The following is a 6,000-nucleotide window of genomic DNA, read 5'->3' as shown; positions in this document are numbered from 1 at the left end:
TGGATAAGTAGATGTAAATGAGCAATTTACCCTTGTAATGCGGGCACAGCCCCTGATAATTTTTTATTGTTTTTTTTTTATTAAAACTTTTATTGGGTTCTAAAAGGTAACAGCAAAACGTATGCTGGTGCAGGGGCAACAGTATCATTAAATTGCATTACGACATCTAAGTAGCTGCAAGCAAATGACCTGGGTAGAGGCAGCCATATGGGTTTGTAGAAGTCTCCTGATATTTAACCCAAGAATGAGGGGCTGGAACAGACTAAGGCTGGCCATACACTATACAATTGTCTGTCCAATTTCTGCCCAATTTACTTTAGATTTACCTTCAACTATGTAGTGCAAGGGCCTGCCTAAAGTGTTGTTTAGGTTTGACCTCATATTATATGGTTTTTGGTAAATCTAAACCAAACCTCTCAAGAAAATTGTATAATGTATGGCCAGCCTAAGTGTAGTTGAAGCAGTACAGTCAGGAGGGAAGAAAGTAGGAAGCAGGAGAAGACCCAAGTTGTAAACACAGGGAAAAATAAAAAAGGGGGTACGGGGAATAGGGGGGTATAAACCCCATAGGCTTGGATGACAATTCGGACAGCTGATCAATAGGGGTCATTCCGTAAGCAAGCCAAGGTTTGGATTGGGTATCCTTTAGAGCGGGCTTAAAATTTCGAGTCCAGACCTACTAGCCAGGCACAAACCTTACTCTCCACCAGTTGCCCCACCCAACCTTGCCCAGGTCCGTCTCCAACCCCACCCCTGACCTGCCCCAACCCTGCCCCCAACCACGCCCCCTTAAACTTATGAAATTACATTTTTCTTTAGAATAAAGAGTCCAAAATATAAAACTGTATACAGTAATGTATATCCCAGCTCCCCTGTACTCCATTATAGTGATATGACATGTATACAGTAATGTATATCCCCCTCCCCTGTACTCCATTATAGTGATATGACATGTATACAGTAATGTATATCCCCCCTCCCCTGTACTCCATTATAGTGATATGACATGTATACAGTAATGTATATCCCCCCTCCCCTGTACTCCATTATAGTGATATGACACGTATACAGTAATGTATATCCCCCTCCCCTGTACTCCATTATAGTGATATGACATGTATACAGTAATGTATATCCCAGCTCCCCTGTACTCCATTATAGTGATATGACATGTATACAGTAATGTATATCCCAGCTCCCCTGTACTCCATTATAGTGATATGACATGTATACAGTAATGTATATCCCAGCTCCCCTGTACTCCATTATAGTGATATGACATGTATACAGTAATGTATATCCCCCTCCCCTGTACTCCATTATAGTGATATGACATGTATACAGTAATGTATATCCCCCCTCCCCTGTACTCCATTATAGTGATATGACATGTATACAGTAATGTATATCCCCCTCCCCTGTACTCCATTATAGTGATATGACATGTATACAGTAATGTATATCCCAGCTCCCCTGTACTCCATTATAGTGATATGACATGTATACAGTAATGTATATCCCAGCTCCCCTGTACTCCATTATAGTGATATGACATGTATACAGTAATGTATATCCCCCTCCCCTGTACTCCATTATAGTGATATGACATGTATACAGTAATGTATATCCCAGCTCCCCTGTACTCCATTATAGTGATATGACATGTATACAGTAATGTATATCCCAGCTCCCCTGTACTCCATTATAGTGATATGACGTGTATACAGTAATGTATATCCCCCCTCCCCTGTACCCCATTATAGTGATATGACATGTATACAGTAATGTATATCCCCCTTCCCCTGTACTCCATTATAGTGATATGACACGTATACAGTAATGTATATCCCCTTCCCCTGTACTCCATTATAGTGATATGACATGTATACAGTAATGTATATCCCCCCTCCCCTGTACTCCATTATAGTGATATGACATGTATACAGTAATGTATATCCCCCCTCCCCTGTACTCCATTATAGTGATATGACGTGTATACAGTAATGTATATCCCCCCCTCCCCTGTACCCCATTATAGTGATATGACGTGTATACAGTAATGTATATCCCCCCTCCCCAAACCGGAACTCGGCTTCACAATGAGGCTTAGAGTGCAGCCGCTCCATCATCTGTGCTCGTCACTAGAGAATTTCTCCTCGCATTTGGCGAGCGACCAAGCGGCTTTTTCAAGCCCTGTTTTAGAGTATGTAAACCCAACATTTTCCTATTCCTGATGTGTGCCTGCTGTACCATATACATGTATGGAAAAAGTATCCTGTTCTCTTTGTATTGCTTCCTTTGTGTGAAATGCCTGGTGTTCCTGCCAGTCCCTCTGCTTTCCTATTAAAAACTGAACACACTAGGCATGAGAGCACAATGTGGTCAGTGTGCTGGGAACTCAGTCTGCTCTCTTCCAATGATCAGACTTCTGCTCATTCCCCCCCCACAGCCAATCATTGGGATGGTCAGTGTGCTGGTGTTTCTCCCCCCTGTGCTTCTTATGATGCTGAGAACAGAGGGAATATGATCACTTATAAATTAAAAAAAAAAAGGAAGTGTGTGTCTTGTTTTATATCTATACACATGTTTTGTCTTTCATTTCTGTTTTAAACTCAGTGGGTTGTGTTACAAGGTGGGGGTTTACATCTACTTTAAGAAGATTGTTCATTTTCTCATTGACCAACAATGTCTTCATATGGTGCTTAACTGCATGAAAGGGGATAAAAGGTTTCTTATCGCTCTTGATATGGTCTGATTAGAAGCTATAACCAGATCTGTGGCTAGTTTCTATTGATTTAGAAAAGGCCAGAAATCGATTTAAGTGTTACTAAACCCAGGATTCTGCATTCACTATATCTGGTCTCCCACAGTACACAGAACCTGGAAATGCAATTATTTTAGTAAATATAAACTTCTAAATACCTTTTCTTAGCAACATACAGCAGTCTTCTGTCAGTGTCCAGCTGATGACTGATTAAAGCTTGTAGGAGGAGTTTTCATTCTGCTCTAGGAGGATGCAGGACCCCGACCTCTGTCTGGACAGTGCTGTTTGGCTCTTTGCTGATCACATGCACTCTCCCAAGAAAAAAAAAACCTCTCTATACACACACACCGTAAACTGAGCATGTGTAGAGTGACTCCTAGAGCTCTGTACTATCAGTATATGGATTGAGGACAGGGGGAGGATCAGAGAAGACAGGATCAAACAACCTTTTTACACAATATGGATGATTAACCCCTTAGGTTCCACAGTGAGTATAACAAGCATGCTTTACTGCATATCCAGACTGATTTTACTGTTGTGTGTTTAGTAACACATTAATGCAAGAGAGCTAGTTTTTTCATCTTTAGGGACTCTAAGGTGAAATAGGGTTTGGAGTATTCCAAAAATCCTGGACCAGAACACAAGGGATATTTTTTAAGTTTCCTGGAGTTGGGATTTAAAGCTAAACTCCAGGCAGATAGAAGACCCAAATTAATGAAATTTAGTAATAATAATCTACCTTCAGTGAAGTATGTCCCATGTCCAATTGGCTGCTGCACTGTGTAGAAATCCCACTCCCCGCAGTACTGATCTTCCGGTGCTGCTGGGGGGTCACATCAGCTACTGTGAGTGTGAAAGAGTAGCACTGCTCGCCTTCTTCATTCATAGAACGTGTACTATTCTTTCCCAGAATGTAAAGCACTGTATGAATGGAGGACAGGAGGATGAATGAAAGGATCCACCACCTCTCATCACAGGACATTTTTGTATTCTGGGAAAATATACCAGAATTTTATGAATTAATGAGGTCATATTAGCTTCTCATAGCACCTTGTGCACTACTACTTGGTTAGGTCAGCACTGTAGGCCAATCAGACTTTATTGCTGAGGGGTGACGATGTGGAGGTGGTGATTCATTCATTCATTCATTGTCAACACATTTCTGGTGGTGTGAATGTAGTTAAAAGCCTTGCGTCAAGTTGATGGAACCTGTGTGATATTGTCATTGTTGGTATGGACGTGTGCGACAAATTCACGCCGTTTTTATTTGTAACACTTTTTTTGTCCTTCGCTGTTGTTGCTATAAGTTCATAAAAGGATCCCACCATGTCCGTGATCAGGAACGTAGAGGTAATTAAGGCCTCTTCCACACCGGGGTAAATTGTTGTTGTGTGTAAGTATTTTGTTGCAGACAAAATTCTGAACCAGTGGCAAGTTGCGTCATTTGTCGCACGACTGCGAAACTGATGAGTATCTATGCCTCTATTTTTGCATTTCACACAGATCTTTAAAGTTGTGTGTCCGGTGGCAGATTTACATTGGGCCAGGCTAGCCATCCACCCAAGGATCCCAGCAGATCCAGTGCCTGCCTGTACACAGTTTACCCCATTGCATAATGTAACAGGCCTTGGCGAAGTTCCCCCTCACTGACCGCACATCATTAGGTACCTATAAGAGGCATCTCCCAACCTCTCCTCCCACTTCATTACATTATGCTATGGTGTGTACAGTGGATATAAAAAGTCTACACACCCCTGTTAAAATGTCAGGTTTCTGTGATGTAAAACAATGAGACAAAAGATAAATCATTTCAGAAGTTTTTCTGCCTTTAATGTAACTATATTTGAAATATATTTTAAAAGTTTTCTTCCCAAATATATTGACATATAGTTGAAATACTACAATTTTGGCCGTATTCTATATACATATATATCATGTTGAAATTTGTTTTTTATATATTACAAAATATATGAAAAATATTTTTAAATATATATTTTTTTAAATATATTCCGCAGATTTTTTTCTTAACATATATATAAAAAAAAAAGTAATTTTAACATATATTTTTACATATATTTGTAAATGTATTCCGAAAATGTAGATTTAAATGTATTTTTAAAGACATACAGTATATTTTGAAAATGTACTTTTAAAAATATTTTTCATATATTTTGTAATAAAAACGCATTTCAACATACAGAATATATCTGTATATATAATATTGAGTATGGCCAAAATTGTAGTATTTCAAAGGGGCGGACTGACAACTCATGGGGCCCCTGGGTAATAGGGGATCATGGGGCCCCTGTGTCCTTGCCCAAACTCAAAAAAGCCTATGAAAAAGGTACCAGGGGCATCTCATGGGGCCCCCTACTGACCCTGGGCGTTTCTAAATGGTCAGTCTGCCCCGATTTCAAATATATGTCAATATATTTGGGAAGATTATTTTTAAAATATGTTTAAAATATATTTTTCTTCCATGCGGGTAAACTGTACAATTCAGTTGAACAACAAACTAAAATCTTTTAGGTGAAGGGAAGTAAAAATAAAAAACTAAATATGGTTGCATAAGTGAGCACACCCTTAAACTAATACTTTTGTTGAAGCATCTTTTGATATGATTCCAGCACTCAGTGCTTTTGGGTATGAGTCTATCAGCATGGCACATCTTGACTTGGCAATATTTGCCCACTCTTCCTTGCAAAAACACTCCAAATCTGTCAGATTGTGAGGACATCTCCTGTGCACAGCCCTCTTCAGATCACCCCACAGATTTTCCATCGGATTCAGGTCTGGGCTCTGAATGGGCCATTCCAAATCTTTAATCCACTTCTGGTGAAGCCATTCCTTTGTTGATTTGGATGTATGCTTTGGGTTGTTGTCATACTGAAAGATGAAGCTCCTCTTCATGTTCACCTTTCTAGCAGAAGCCTGAAGGTTTTGTGCCAATATTGACTGGTATTTGGAACTGTTCATAATTCCCTCTACCTTGACTAAGGCCCCAGATCCAGCTAAAGAAAAACAGCCCAAAGCACTATGCTGCCACCACCATGCTTCACTGTGGGTATGGTGTTCTTTTGGTGATGTGCAGTTTTGTTTTTGCGCCAAACATATCTTTTGGAATTTTGCCCAAATAGTTCAACCTTGGTTTCATTACACCATAAAACCTTTTCCCACATGCTTTTTGGGAGACTTTAGATGTGTTTTTGCAAAATTTAGCCGGGCTTGGATGTTTT

The sequence above is a fragment of the Staurois parvus genome, unplaced genomic scaffold (assembly GCF_062004578.1).
Source record: "Staurois parvus isolate SC_StPar_1 unplaced genomic scaffold, SC_StPar_1.0 ptg000538l, whole genome shotgun sequence".
Lineage (NCBI taxonomy): Eukaryota > Metazoa > Chordata > Amphibia > Anura > Ranidae > Staurois > Staurois parvus.
Note: the sequence above shows the minus strand (reverse complement) of the source record.